Here is a 15,453-nt window from a genome sequence, read left to right as displayed (position 1 = left end):
GCTCCAATGTTCCCTGCTAGATCAAAGGACACTCAGAGGACCCCAGAAGAATTCTGCAAACTCCATCTTCACACACATTTCCTCCCCAGCTATAGCTCACTGAATCCTAATGGATGGTATTGAAGTTTTACGTGATGCAGGTGGCTAGATAACTTAATTTTAAATTTAATGTAAAAAGCTGGAAAGTAATTAAATAATAAACAACATTTTTGTATAAATTGTATTTTTTTATTTGTTCTAATTAGTTATACATGACAACTCAATGCATCTTGACACATTTTACACAAATGGAGCACAACTTCTCATTGCTCTGGCTATACAAGATGCAGAGTCACACCAGTCATGCAATCATACATGTATCTAGAAAATAAGGTTCATATCATTCCATCACCCTTCACATACCACATCCCTTCTCCTCCTCTTACTCCTTTCTGTGCAATTCAAAGTTCCTCCATTCTTCCCTAGCCCTACCACCTTTATGAATCAGCATTGGCATATCAGAGAAAATATTTGGCCTTTGTTTATTTGGAATTGAGTTATTTTGATTAGAATGATATTCTGCAGCTCCATCTATTTACCTGCATATACCAAAATTTCATTCTTCTTTAAGGCTGAGTGATATTCCATGGTGTATATATGTTATATTCTCTTTATCCATTCATCTGTTGAAGGGCATTTATGTTGGTTACATAGTTTAGCTATCATGAATTGAGCTGCTATAAATATTGACGTGACTGTATCACTGTAGTATGCTGATTTTAAGTCCTTTCGGTATAAACAAAGGAGTGGAACAGCTGGGTCAAATGGCGATTCTATTCCAAGTTTTCTGAAGTATCTCCATACTGCTTTCCAGAGTTGTTACACCAGTTTGCAGTCTCACTAGCAATGTATGAGTATACCATTTACCCACATCCTTGCCAAAACTTATCATTTCTTGTATTCTTGATAATTTACATTCTGACTAGAGTGAGATAAAATCTTAGAGTAGTTTTGATTTGCATTTCTCTAACTGATAGAGATGTTGAAATTTTTTTTATATATTTGTTGATTAATTCTATTTCTTCTTCTATGAAGTATCTGTTCAGTTCCTTAGTCCCTTTACTGACTAGATTATTATTATTATGATGATTGGTGTTAAGTTTTTTGAGTTCTTTATATATCCTAGAGATCAGTGCTCTATCTGAGGTGCACGTGGCAAAGATTTTCTCCCATTCTGAAGGCTGCCACTACATTTTTTGTTTCTTTTACAAAGAAGAAGTTTTTAGTCTGACTCCATCCCAAAAGCAGGCCCAAATCTTCATCCTGTTGGCTTGGGACCTGATTTCCTTAAAAAGACTCCTAAAGTGCAAAAAGTAAAATCAAGAATCAACGAGCAGGTGGATTCAAACCTAAAAGCAAACACCAGTTCTACTGAGGGGGTGTCCCTCTTGATGAAAGCTTTGTATATTAAATGTGTGTTTTAAGAGGTTTTATATCAAGAAAACAGGTGGCAAAGGATATGAAAACAGGAAACATTAACATAAGGACTTTATGATATCTCAAATCTTGTGTCAAATAATGTAAAACCCTGCAGGTGAGAGGGTGGTATAGTATTTCTGCAGAATTTAGCAAAAATCATTTTCTTTGTATATTAATCATGAACAAAGATTAATACACAAAGAAAATGTGTATTAGATTTTTATACTAATATAAATTGGAAAGATATCTATTGGAAAAGGAGCTCTTCTGAAATATTAGGTCTACCCTTTTATGGAAACTGCATTTAAAAGTATTTGTTAGAGCCTTTTGGTGATTATGTTTTTTCAGTGTGTTGTAGAACTGAAATTGCAGAAGACAAAATATTGACATTTGAAAATGAGCAGAGGGCATTGAAGGAATTTGCAAGACCACAGCCATGGCATGTTTAAGAATGTAGAAGGGAAAATTCCCTTGAGAAGGCTTATGGGGCACCCTGCTTCCAAACAGGGCCCAGGAAGTTGCTTTACCACACTCAACCAGAAAGACGTTCAGAAACCACCAGGGCAATAATTTCAGGGACCCAGCTACATGTGAGTTGGCAGCAGACTTTGGCATCATCTCTGTGATGCTGGCTCTTTAGGAATGTAGGGTGCTCATGTTAGGGGTCATGGAAGTTTCCACTGTCATTGTTAGAAAGGCCTGGGAAGTCAGGTAAACTGTCCCTGCAGGCTGTCCCTGACAGGGTGCTATGTGAAGCTGTGAAAGTGAAGCCAAAGTTGGAATGGAATCCCCAGAATTTAATGGATGCAAGTAGCATAAACTCCACCAAGGAATCCTGCTGGCTGCAGAGAGAGCCAAAGGAAAAGAGAGCCCTGTGCTCTGTCCCCAGCAAGCGGGAAAAGGCAGGCATTGTCAATCCCTCTGGACTGACAAGGGTCCTAGGTGCTCTACATGAAATTACATGTGGAGTTATGGTTGCTCAGCTGGGTTTGCATTTCCTCTGGCCCATCCATTCTTTCCATAGCCTTGTTATTTTCTTTTTTGAATGGGAAGATTTACATTCTACCAGTGGATATTGGATGTATATAATTTGCTTTTGACTTTTACAAGGGCTCACAGCCAAGAGTTTACCTTCAGTTTCAGGTGATATTTTGGACGTGGACTTCAGGGCAAAGACTATGGGACCCTTGGAGATGGACTAAATTCATTTTGAATTGTGAAATGGACATGAGTTTTGGAGGTCTGGGGTTGAAATGTTATGGATGGGATGTGAAATGTCTCCCAAAAGTTCCTGAGTTGAGGCCAGAATTTGCAAATGTAAAATAATTGGATTGTGAGACCTTCAACCTAATTAGTCTCTCCTAGTTTGAATGAATTGATTGGGTGGTAGCTTTAGGCTTTGGGTCTATTGCTGGAGGAGGTGAGCCATGGAATTAAGCCCTGGAAACAGTCATCTTCCTCGGATTTCCTTTCCCCTTCCCAGTCTTTGCTTCCTGGCGGCCACATCCTGAGCAGCTTCCCTCTGCAGTATCGTACCTCAATGTGCCCACACCATGGGCACAAAGCCATGGAATTGGCCAATGATTAAACTGAAACTCTGAACCTAGGAGCCAAAAATGTGCTTTCCCTCATTGTTGTTTTTTGGGGGTTTTTTTGTTTGTTTGTTTTGGTTTGGTTTGTTTTTTTGTACCACAGATTGAACTTGGGCACTCAACCACTGAGACACATCCCCAGCCATATTTTGTATTTTATTTAAAGACAGAGTCTCACTGAGTGCCTCACTGTTGCTGAGGCTGGCTTTGAACTCACAATCCTCCTGCCTCAGCCTCATGAGATCTAGGATTATTGGCATGCACTACTGTGCCTGGCTGGTTTTTGGTTTTGATCAGGTATTTTTGTCACCACAATGCAAAGCTCACTGACACAATTACTCAGCACATTCATTGAGAGTTTAAAGTGTTTACAAGTGATGTCAAATATGGAAAAACATATGATAATCAATAAATCAGTCACATTATATTAGCAGAATGAAAAATACATGTCTACAAATGGATGTGTTGATTAAATATTTCTGGCATATATATATATAATGGTATGACATTCATCCTTAAAGAATGAACAAATGATACATGCAACAAGGTAGCTTAATTTCAATGATGTTAGGGTAACTTAAGCCAGAACACAGATCATATACTGAATGATTACATCTATTTGAAATTTTCCAGATATGTAAATTCAAAGATACAGAATAAATTTAGTTTTTTCCAGTGACTGCAGTTAGGCATAATATGCAAAATGTGTGTAATGGATTAGATGGTTCTTTTGAAACAAAACAAGTATTTGGGAACAAGATGTAGTGGAAAGTTGTGCAATGGGACAGTGTGGTAAATAAGACTAAGCCAATAAACATGAACTGTTGCAAAGCTTAACTTTATGTCACATAGATTTCATCTCATTGATAAGAAATTTTGGTGCTGAACTGCAGACAGCCTTAGATGTTTCCCACTTACAGGTTGGGGAATGAGTGAGAATTGCCCACCACCCTCAGTGTTCACTGATCCCCATAAACACCCCTAACACACTGTGGTGAAGGGGGGCACAGATGGAAACACACAGTGAGCACCATCAGTCTCTCTTCAGTGTTACCTGATTCTCAATAAAGATTCAGGGAGATGCCCAGCAGAGGAGTTCCTCTGTGCCATCCACTGTCCACATTGGCACATGCCCAGAAGTGGGGTAAGGCTGCAGTAGTTATGGAGGAGCTGAAGACAACAATGAATCTTCATGGTGCCGACAACTCCATAATGAATCACTATGGCTCTCCTTTATTTTTTAATTCATGTTAGATCAAGCAGCTAGCTCCTTGTATGCTTATTAATTAACCTAAATCATATAATCTTGGAAATACAAAGATAAATAGGTACTTCCTAAGTAGAACCCCTTTGCACATTGTTCTCCAAAGTGGCAAACAGATAAACAAAGCACTTGTTAAAAAACAAGAGAACAAGAAAAAAAAAAAAAACCATAAACTCCCCCATGACACCAGCAATGCAACCACAAGTGCAGTGACGCCAAGGTCCTGGTGATGTTGGGATGATGCACAATGCTGCCGTTCACTTGAGCAGCTTTGCTCCTTTTATTACTTAGTTTAATCACATCAATCTCTAACCTACATTCTAACCACCTCTAAATAAGCCCCTCTTTCTTTACAGATGACCCTTTTTTCCTCAATTCAGGCAAATTCTCCTGATACCCTGCAGGAGTGATGGTCAGTCAGAAGCACGGTGTGGCTGCCAGCCCTGGTGATGTGCCCCTGGCCTGGGAGACCCGGCTTCCCTTCCTTGATGGTAAATAAAGTGAGGCCAGTGTGCCACCTGGCATGACAGATGACTTCAGGACTCCTGTCACCTTCTTGCCTGTTGGCCACAGATGATGTATGTCTTCCCACCTCCTTGCATTCCAGAAGCACTGGACATGTAGATTGTATCAGTTTTGAAAGTAATCATGATCTTGTGCTGGTAGACACACAGATATGTCCTTGACAGCCTGACACCTGGCAGGGGACACACAGCCTAGTTGTAAGTTTAAAATCATCTTATTGGCTTCCCCAATTTCAAAGAAAAAAGGTTGGTTTGGGAGGCTGAGGCCAAAGAGTCAGATCATAGGTTTGTGGCCAGTCTCAGCACCTTAGCAAGGCTCTACACACTTAGTGAAACCCTCCCTCAAAATTTAAAATAAAAAGGGCTGGGAAGTGGCTCCGTGGTTAAGCACCCCTATGTTCAGTCCCTGGGAAAGAAATAAAGAAAAAAGGAAGGAAGGAAGGAAGGAAGGAAGGAAGGAGCAGAGAAGTGTAAATTTCCCAAATTCCATCCTCCTCCAAGACACTTTTTATATTCAATATAAATACAGTACACATTTTCTACAGTAGTATAAGTTCCAAAGAATTATAGAATTATATGTGGAAGCACTTTTATTTACATCCTGTAAAATTAGAAGAACCTATGATCTCCCTGGACTTCAATATTAATGACATTTTGTCTCAGTAGTTTAAAACCACTGTGTTTACACTATCAAGCTCACTTATTTTTTAATTTGTTCTTTTTAGGTACACATGAGAGTAGAGTGCATTTTGACATATTATACATACACAGAGCATAACTTTTCCTCTAATTAGGACCCCATTCTTGCAGTAGTACATGATGTGGAGAATCACAGCTCACTTTTAACATTGTGAAAATTGTGCTCCCCTGTCCTTACTGAGGCACCGTATCAGGTTTCTGAGCACCTGTGTCTGTCACAGGTCAATGGTGGCTTACAGGGTAGCGAGAGTGAGGGAGCAGCCAGCGTCCCTTCCAGGGCTCTACAAGGTCTGAAGTCTGCATGGTGAGTCTCTGCTAGGGTTAAGGCTGGCCCCTAGGTCACAGGACATGCCCTGTGAACCCAGGATGGAGATAGGTGAGTAAAAGCCACTAGATCAGCTACTGAGACAGTTAAATGATGTCAAGAAGTGAAATGCACTGAGAAAACAGGATGAATAGCAGCATAGAGGAAAAGCTCCAGACAGGAGTGGGACTATGGGAGGGCTCCTTGTTGGCTCTGGATCCTGAGGACAGCTGAGAGGAGAGATGGGGGAGGAGGAGGGAGGGAAAGAGGCAGGCTCACTCCCAGGTACGCCCTCTCAGAACCCTCAGGAGGGGCCTCCTTGACTGCAGCAGGCTCCTTAGAGCCGCAGTGACATCCTGTTGTGCAGGCTGTAGATGAGGGGGTTCAGTACAGGGGTGAGGATGGTATAGAAAGCCGACACCATCACATCCTGCTGCACTATGTGGTAGGAGCCGGGGAGCATGTAAGTGTAGATGGCTGCACCAAAGAAGAGTAGCACCACTGTCATGTGGGAAGAGCAGGTGGCTAGTGCCTTCCTGCGGCCCTCAGCTGAGCTGGTCCTGTGGATGAGGAGTAGGATGAGGGTGTAGGAGCTGGAGATGACCATGGTGGGCACCAGGAGCATGAGGACGCAGCACAGGTACATGAGCATCTTGTAGAGGGAGATGTCCAAGCAGGAGAGCCTCAGCAGGGAAGGGGCCTCACAGAAGAAGCTCAGGATCTTCCTGGATTTGCAGAAGGGGAAGCTCATAGTGATGGGCGTAAACAGCAAGCCGTCCAGTGCTCCCAGGGGCCATCAGTCGGACACCAGCAGCCAGCAGACCATCTGGGTCATCATCAGTGGGTAATGCAGAGGTCTGCAGATGGCAGCATACTGGTCATAGGCCATGGCCGACAGAAGGAAAAACTCAGCTTCTGCCAGGGTCAGGTAGAAGAACATCTGGATCCCACAGCCTGCAGGGGAGATTATATGGTCTCCCGTGACCTGGCCCACCAGCATCTTGGGCACAGTCACAGAGATGTACAGGAGATCCATGAGAGAGAGCTGGCTGATGAAGGAATATGAGGGGGTCCAGAGGCGAGGTTCTGTATAGATCCAGAAGATGAGAAACATGATCCCAGCAAGGGCCATCTCCAAAAAAATAAGCAAATGGGCAACAAGTACATGGAAATTTGCTGTGTGTCATTCATAACTAAGGACATATGAATTAGAATCACCTCCAACCCACAATGTGGCTACAATAATAAATAAATAATAGCAAGTCTGGGGGAGAACGTGAATCATTTAGATCCTATGAACTGTAAGTGTTCACGTAAATGATACAGCAATCAAGAATGATGTTTTACCCTCACAAAAGTTAAGTATATAATTACTATACAATCTGGCCATTCTGCTTGTTGGTGTGTATATAAAAGAGATATTTACTCTCCTAAGTTCACTGTAGCATTATCCACAAGGGGGTGGAAGGAAAGCAAAGTTTTATTGACAGATAAATGAATCTACAAATTGTTTTAAAAGACTGAAATGGAAATCTTAAGAGAAAGGAAATTCAGGCACATGTTACAACATGAATGCTTATTGGGGATATTTTGCTAAATGAAATAAGTCAGTCATAAAAGACAAGTCCACTACAATTCCACCTACATGAGGTATATAGAGTAGTATATAGGTATATAGAGAAATAGAAGTGGACAGATAGTTGGTAAGAGGCTGAAAGGATGGGGAAGCTGGGAGCAGTGGTTTCATGTGCCTACTTTCAGTTTTACAATGTGAAATTAATTCTGGAGATAGTTTGCACAACACAGAATATTCTCAAGACACTGAACTGTATACTTGAAATAACAAAACAGTAAATTTATGTTATGTGATTTCAATTGAAGTTGAGAAAATTCTATCACCTTCCCTCACACATTATGTAATTGAGCAATATAGTGCCTCCAGGATTGCTCCAGGACTCTATGTTTGTAAAATACAAAAAAAAAAAAAATTGTAAAAGTGTAATTGTTTAATAAAATGATTATTTTAATAATTAATTGCAGAATCTCCTTTCTCTGTCATCTGGCAGATATAAAAACCCATTGTGTGTTCATTTGAAACCTATATGTACTGAAGAATTGTTTTCTAATTGTCTAAGTTCAGTACTATGGCTCCAACATAAAGAATCTGCATTCAAAATGAGCTCAGAAGGTCTGAGCTCTTAGATTAGCTCGCCATTTCATTCCACAGAGCCATATTGGGGCCCGTGTAGACCAGGATACAGGATATAGAGTATTACAACAGAAAGGTTTTTGTCTTAAAATTGCAGAACTCCTAGCCAAGTGTTAGCTTTGCTTCCATCTAACTCTATAATCTAAATCAAGCCAGTTTGGGGTGCCAGTTTCTCAGAATCAAACAAAAGAAGCAACATTCTCTCCTTCTTAAAGCTTCTGTGAACCTCAGGCCACCTGTACCTCTGACATACAAACTGAGTCTAAGCCCTCTCCATGAAAATACCCAACCTCAAAACTCTTCTTGTGTATTCAATCCATCCGACTTAGATCACATAACTTGGAAGAAATCTTCTGCACAACAGAGGAAACTATTAAGAGCATGAAGAAAGAGCCTAAAGAATGGGAGGAAATCTTTGCCAGCTGCTCCTCAGAGGATTAATATCCAGACTATATAAAGAACTCAAACAAAAACAGCAATAACAATAACAACAACAAAACTCAAATGACCCAATCAACAAGTGAACAAATAAACTAGACACTTCTTAACAAAAAAAGAAATACAAAGGGCAACAAGTATATGAAAACTGTTCAACAACTTTAGCAATCAAGATATGCAAATCAAAATGCAAATTTCATACAGATGGAAATTTCATCTCACTCCAGTTAGAATGGCAGTCATTGAGAATCCACATAATAATAAGCTGGAGAGGATGTGGGGAGAAAAGAACCCTTATGCACTGTTGGGTAGGACTGTAAATTAGCACAACTATTATGAAAATCAATATGGGGTTCCTTAAAAGACTAGGAATGGAACCACCACATGACTCAGCTATTTACTCCTCAGTGTTTATTCAAACAACAACAACAACAACAAATAAAGTTAGCATAGTATGAACTTTCCTCCTTAAATTTGTTTGCATTGGGTCTTTTGGTCACATTAGTGAAAAAGCTGACAAAAGCACTCTCTGTGTTATTTTATATCATTAATGCATCTGAAAAAAAATCTTAATATCAAGAAGTTAGTAATTTGTTGGTAGCAGCATATATAATTCTGCTGCTTTTTTCAAGTCTATAAAAAATATTCAACGTCCTTAGCAGTCAGGGAAATGCAAATCAAAACCACTTTCAGATTTCACTTTACTCTAGTCAGAATGGCAATTATCAAAAATACAAATAATAATAAGTGTTGGTGAGGATGTGGGGAAAAGGTACACTCAAACATTGTTGGTGGGAATGCAACCACTCTGGAAAGCAGTATGGAGATTCCCCAAAAGAACAGGAATGGACCCACCTCGTGACCCAGCTATCTCACTCCTTGGTATTTTTCCAAAAGATCTAAAGCCAGCAGGCAACAGTGATGCAGCCACATCAATGTTTATAGCAGCACAATTCATCATAGTCAAGATATGGAACCAGCCCAGGTGCCCATCAACAGACAAATGGATAAAAAAAATGTGGTGTATATAAGCAATGGAGTTTTCTTCTCAATCTTACAGAAGAATGAAATTATGGCATTTTCCAGATAAACAAATGAATGGAGAACATCATGCTGATTGAAATAAGCCAGACCCAGAAAGTCAAGAGTCATATGTTTCCTCACATATGCAGAACATAGAGAGAAATAAGTAATTAAAAAAAGGAGACATGGACTCTCATGAAAACAGAAGGATGAATAGTGAAGTAGAGGAAGGGGAGGGGGAGGGAAGAGAAATGCAGAAGGGGTAGAACAGCAGAATAAAGTCAGCCAAACTATGTCATGTACATGTAGAAGCATAGCACATTGAATTCCAATTTTATGTATGACTGTAATACACCAATGAAAAAGTAGTTCAGTCAAGAAAAAAAAAGAAAATCATCAATTTACCATGCCTTTGCTAAAAAATTTATCTAAAAATAGTAGAAGAAATATAATGCCAAATTTCAAATTGCCTTGAAGGGGAAATTGATGCACAACAGTGATGCAGAACATCAGTAGATCAGATCTGTAGACCCACACATTCTGTACTTAATCTCAGACTTGGAGCAATAATGAGGTCACACTAAGAACTGCAAATAACATAACTGTGTATTCTAGTAGGTCAGGAGGGAGAGAATAGAACGTAATCGACTTCACCATTTGTTTCACGAAATTCCTAGGATTGAACACATCTGTGTGTGTATTTGTTGCTCTGGCCCTCAACCTGCTCATGAATCACATCATGAATCACAGATCCAGTGATGGCTCACAAAAACTCATCCAGTGACATCCCAGATTCCACTCTGGGGTCTGGGCCTCATTGTGTGCCCCAGTCTGAAGGTACCATGCCAAGTCCTCAGCAGTTACAGTATGAAACATTCCATCTTAAACCGTCTTATCCAAGACTCTTAAACCTTGTAAATATTCTTATTAAAATACTCACTACTGTCAGTCTGGATGATTCTGCCCCCAAGTGCAGTGTATTTTGTATACAGACTTTGTGTGATAGTTAGAAATCCCCTGGTGGTTTTAATAGGTGCTAGTTCCTGAAGGGGACTACCTCACTTCTATGCACTTCACTTGGTATGGGATAATGATAATGCCATACCAAGTGATAAAATAGATATATTTTTAAAGCAGACATGGTGATAAATGCTTTTTTTAGTACACATGTATCTATATGGGAGAGAAGCAGCTTGGGATTTGTATTATAATATATAAGGGTCAAATATAAAAATTGGAATAATCATTAATTCTTCATCTCATTATTATATTCCCCTACATACTTAATGAAATAAGTATATGCTAAATAAAATGGTCATATATACTTATGTATGCAGATATATGTGCATTGGTGTGTATATATTTGTATATGTTTATATATGCACAGAATTTATCTTGAGTTAATATATGGTTAAAAGATAACTTGGAATAGGTATTCAAGATGTGGTCCCTTTTAGTATGTTGAAAATGATTTCATCACAAAATATTTTGTCTATTCATATAATATACTCTAAATGTTAGCAATCTGAGAAAATATCCCAGTCACATGTAGGGGAATCAGTTGAGAAAGCTGAACATCCTTCACGTTTACTTATGTAAAGGAACCTCAAAGGGTGTTTGCCTTGGTGCTCACTCTCTTTATCCACATGAGAGTTACTTTCAGAGGTTTGTGTCCACTGAGATTGAGTGGGAGATGGAGTGATGAACTTAGTTCTCATCTCCTTTAACACAGACTACGTTACATCTTAACAGGAAAAATATCCAAAAACTTCCATCAAAGCTGACCCACATCAGGGCAAAGGGCAGCTTTTAAGTGATCTTAATTTTAGACATGAAATTTTCAATGAATGCTTTCAAACATTCTAATTCATGACAATAGGACCAGGAAAGCTGCTGCTGTCTCAGAAAACACCTGTGAAAGTGGACCTTGACTCATATTTTCTGGACTCCAGGGAAGTTGTTCCTGTCCATCCATTGTACTACTAATAACATTAAACAGAAGCAATTATTACACTGTTTATTCAGGAAAATTATTTCCTGTCTTTGATTGTTCTACTATTTATATTACCAGTAAATGTATATATATTTTTGGTATATTTTATTAATCAATCAACTATAAGAAAAACTTTTAAAATATGCAATGAGCATAGAATAAATAAGACTAGCTTAAGTGTTTTAAAAATTCTTTGTTAATAGTGGTGGTTCCTGAAAACTATGACGTGACTATCTTGGTTGAAATGATTTCTGTAAAGTCCGTGCTGCACAGTGCAGAGCCTGGATCTCAGGAAGTAACCAATACGCCGCAGTTTTCGTCTCCCAGGACGGTGTGTTGGGCATGCCTCCTGCAACTCACTCTGACTTGAGGTCTTCCAAATGCTTCAGGAGAAGCTTACAGAATTTATCAACCTTCTTACAGGTGGTGGATCTTCTGCATAGGTCCACATGGCCCTCAGGAAGAGGAAACCCTCTGCTACACCAGCTTATCTGCTATTTCAGAGACTGACACTTACTTACTAGATGGTTTTCAGAAGACCTGATAATTTTACCCTTAACACACATGATAGTGTGCAAATCTCCCAGGGTGCCCAGAGGTGCAGTTTCCATATATTTCCTCATATCTTGGGAGAAAGGAGTCTTGGGGAGAGGTCACTGACTGAGACTGCTATATGGATTTGCAAAGAGAATTACAAAGAAACAAAGAAGAATAATTGGTGGAGTATAGGGAGGGGACAGGGGAGGGAATGAGGAAGTCCTGGGGACTGAATTGGAGCAAATTATATTCCACATGTGTATGGTTAGGTCCAATGAACATCCTTAGCTGTGTTTGTTTGAATGCCTGTGATCATTTTACCATTCAGTAGAAAATAGCAGCAATCATGAAGGCAATTACCTTGTTATTTGCATGTTTTCACCCACAACATGTACCACAGTATTTAATAAATCATGGATTATAATTTTATATCAGATTATACTTTTTAAAAAGATAACATCATGTATATATCTGCATTACATATATATGTAATTTAATGTACATTTAATACATATTTACAAAAAAGGTATTGAATTCTACATTTAGTTTAATATATATTTGTAAGTAAATAATATCATTTGAACATATGTTTTCTAAATAAAATTTTTAAAAATATTTTTAGTTGTAGATGGACACAATACCCTTATTTATTTATCTTTATGTGTTGCTAAGGATTGAACCCTGTGCCTCACACATGCCAGATGAGCGCTCTACCTCTGAGCCACAACCCCAGCCCCTGAGCAAATATTTTTAAATGGCTGAAATAATTTAGTTTCTTTAAATATGCACCAACTTTGTTCAATCCACTTAATAACCTTCATTTATTTTACTGTACCTAATGTATTGAATCTTCCACTATTATAGTCATTCCAGTTATAAACACTGAAGGCGCTAGATTTCAAGAAGAGAGAGGGCTCCATTTTTATCAAGTTTCCCGAACACACATTACAGAACTTAAAACTTGTTATGTGCCTGTATATATTCCAGACCATTTCAACACGACTTCAGAAATTATAAGGATAGACTGTGAGCTCCATGAAGTTGAGATGTGTTTTACTAAAATTCTAATTCCATCAGTTAGTCTCTGGTGACATTACAGTGAGTTTGAATGTTTTCAGGTCTTACATTCCATGTATATGACTTGGAAAATATTATGAATTGAAGGAATATTTCAAAGATCATGTAAGCAAATATTTCCTCATGCATTATGTGGGTTAATATGTGGTATATGGTTTTTATCAGTTTTGGATATTAGTTGTCTCTAATCAGAAACACATAAAATGAAATCTTAGTGTCTTACTACCTATTTCTTATGTAAGTTAAAAAAATAACTTAGAATGGATCACAAAATATGCCTGCAATTGTATTTATGTCTTTGAGTTTGATTAGGTCACCAGCAAGCTAGAAGCCTGACCAGTACCTGTTGGATTTGATTAGCATGTGTTCATCTTCTAGATAACAGCAGTGGGCCTGGAGTGGAAGCATGTAAACTTCTATTAAGCTTTCCAACCTCAAACTTATAAGCCCATCTTACTTTCTTATTCTGAGGACAGTTGTGGCTTTGAATTTGTCAGGTTCTGCTCTCAGATCTTTGTTCTGGGACTTCATCTTGTCTCCTTGCCAAGTCGCAGCACCTGAAGGAGCCACTCTGCTCCTGTTAACACAGAACCGAGGGGAGCCACCCTGGGGACCGACACTGAAGGAACTATTATAATCCTTACCCTCGACTCTCACAAAATTGTGCTGAGATTTCCTGAGGACAGAACTCACTGCAGAGCTGGAGGGGCAGCTGAGTCAGCTGAAACGGGGGAGGGGGGCAAAGCACAGGGCACTAAGGTGAGGCTGACTTGACATTAATCAAGACCCTTCTTCAAGACCCTCTGCACAATTAAGTTAGATTCTAGCAAGGCAGCTAGAAAGCTAGATCAACCACACTGCTGAAGAACACCTTTGGAGCTATGAAAATGGTGGAACTCAATTAAACAGTGTTGGACAACAATGAACTAAGTTTTAAAAGCAGAACTATTAATAATGGCCATACTTAATTGTGCTTATTACATGGCCATGCTTTCTGGAGGGCTTTTATCTGTGAAACACTTTGGTCCTTACAGTGAAGTGCAACTTTAATTATCCACATTTAACTGGTCCGTCTACTAAAACATGGAAAGAACAAGCTCACACATGCCTTTCCCATTTCAAAGCTCATGTTAATAGATTCAGACAGATCCAGACCCTGTGCTGGGTCACTCATTTCTATGTTGTGCTATCTCAGGATTGGGGGTTTCTAAGGAGCACAGAGAAGGTTTGCAACAGAGGGTGATAATCCAGCAAAAGATCCAAAACAAGAGCACGCAGCAGTACTAGTGTTGCTCAGTGCTCACATATAAAAAGGTGTCTGGTAAATAAGGGGGCAAGAAAAAGGGCTCTGGAGTCAGGAAAAAAAATAAGCAGGACAACTTGGCAAATCTTGGCACATTTCTTATGGTGAAACTCAGTGGTATTAGTATGTGGTACTGGTTGCTTTTTTGAGCATTAAAGACAGTTTAAATATTTTTAGATTGATATATTATAACAATCATCCAATAGCTATTTTTTTTTTCAGAATTAGGGTTTGGTGCCTTCATTTTCTACATCAATCTGTTACAACACAGCTATAAATGCTTATCTGAAAAGCAGTTAAAATGGAGACTCTGGGCTGGGTGCATGGTGCATGCCTGTAATCCCAGTGGTTGGGGAGGCTGAGGCAAGAAGATCGTGAATTCAAAGCCAGCCTCAGCAGAAAGTGAGGCACTAAGCAACCCAGTGAGATCCTGTCTCTAAATAAAATATAAAATAGGGCTGGGGACACCGCTCAGTGGTTGAGTCCAAGTTCCCCAAAAAAGGAGACTTTTGTTTTCATGGATGTCAAGTCTTCAAAAGTGTCAAAAACTCCTCCAGCTGTGTGATTTTGCTCTGTTTTTTGATGAGATTTCCTTTTTGAGATTCTTAGGCACTAACTCTCCCAGGAAGAAGAGTGGCCTTTGATGAGACAGGATCATACTCCTGCTCCTCTGGAGTTAGCTGGTTAGTGCCTCCTCTCCTCAGGGCCTCTTGTAAGACGTATGACACTCCCTGCAGCAGGCTCACTGTGTCTAGGCATGGTGGTGTCCAGCAGCACAGTCATGGCTATGTTTGTGGCAGTGTCACAGCTGTAACTATGTTTTGCGTTAACTTGACTTGCCTGGCTTTGTGCCTGGGATGGATTTGTGACCTGCTTCTTTGTGCACAAGACTTTGGGATCACTTCCAGCAGTGTGAGCTGGCACTGGAAGTGGGCAGCCTTGCTGTGCCCTGCCCACTGTGAGGAGCCTGTGAGTCAGTCCACCCAGAGCTGGAGTAAGAGAAGCACTTGCTCTCTCCTTCAACACATTGAC

The 15,453-nt window shown here is 39.6% G+C and overlaps 1 pseudogene; it reads right to left on the bottom strand.

Moving 5' to 3' along the window:
- Positions 1 to 6,116: 6,116 nt before the first annotated feature.
- Positions 6,117 to 6,973, bottom strand: LOC143387117 (olfactory receptor 2T3-like; annotated as a pseudogene).
- Positions 6,974 to 15,453: the final 8,480 nt, after the last annotated feature.

Source organism: Callospermophilus lateralis, unplaced genomic scaffold (assembly GCF_048772815.1).
Source record: "Callospermophilus lateralis isolate mCalLat2 unplaced genomic scaffold, mCalLat2.hap1 Scaffold_1734, whole genome shotgun sequence".
Classification (NCBI taxonomy): Eukaryota; Metazoa; Chordata; class Mammalia; order Rodentia; family Sciuridae; genus Callospermophilus; species Callospermophilus lateralis.
This window is presented reverse-complemented; position numbering and strand designations above follow the sequence as displayed.